This window comes from Haliaeetus leucocephalus, unplaced genomic scaffold (assembly GCF_000737465.1).
Source record: "Haliaeetus leucocephalus isolate CR32 unplaced genomic scaffold, Haliaeetus_leucocephalus-4.0 Scaffold180, whole genome shotgun sequence".
NCBI lineage: Eukaryota > Metazoa > Chordata > Aves > Accipitriformes > Accipitridae > Haliaeetus > Haliaeetus leucocephalus.
The window spans coordinates 1-1100 of NW_010972616.1; positions in this window are offsets into that span (position 1 = coordinate 1).

The window sequence follows — 1100 nt, forward strand, 5'->3', positions numbered from 1 at the left end:
GCCACTTCTGCCTGTGCTTTGCCAGTCTTTAGTACCATCTGCTTTTCTGTATCATCTAACAAATTATCCAAAATCACCTGTAAATCATTCCAGTCTGGATTCTGTGTTCTAATTATAGTATCCACCACTCTGCCTACTCTCTCAGGATCTTCTCTATATACTCCAGCTGCCTGCTTCCAAGCCATCAAATCCGTAACCGAAAAGGGCACTTTTACATACACCGGCCCATCGTTACCGACTCCCTGCCGCGGGGGAGCTATTGTTGCTATTGTTTATACCTGCTGTCAGGTCCTTCGAGAAATGGGGGTATGAATTACAACTTCAGACGGTCCTTCCCCCACATCCTCTATTCCACTACTTTCTGGTTCTTCCATCTGTTCTCTATGCTCTCGACCCCAATTTATTCCTCTCCTGGGAGGGGATATATCCAACTCTGGCCCTTCATCCTCTTTGGGGGCAGTTATTTTCTTTAAGCGCTCTTTTCCAACATCACATGCCAAACCACATTTTTTTTTCTTTCTTATCAGAAGTTATAGCCATTACCAAATTGTCCCTACTAGTCAGCTTGCATTCATTCTGCCAATCCCGTCTCTGTCTTAAATAAAAAAATAAATCCACATATGGTATTTCATTCCATTTCCCTTCTCTTCTACAAAACAACATTAACTGCAGAATGGTGTTATAATTCAGTGTCCCATTCACGGGCCACTTTTCCTGATCCTCTAATATATACAGAGGCCACCAATGATTACAGTACTCAATCATCTGACTTTTCCGCAAATCATCATGCAATTCACCCCAATGTGCTAACAAACATCCCAAAGGAGATGTTTTCGGTATCTTTCCATCAGTAGATATATTTCCCATACTCTTACTCTTAAATAGTTTGGCCAATGCCATTATGTTTATACCCACTACCAAATATCTATTAAATATATATCGAGTATCAAGTATCAAATGTCAATAATCAAATATCAAATGTCAAATACCGAACCAAGTATCAAATGCCAAGTTTCAAATACCAAATACATATATTAAATGCCAGATATCAAGTGAATACAAACAACAGTTGTTGCCAGGTAATGAAGTCCACCTACTTG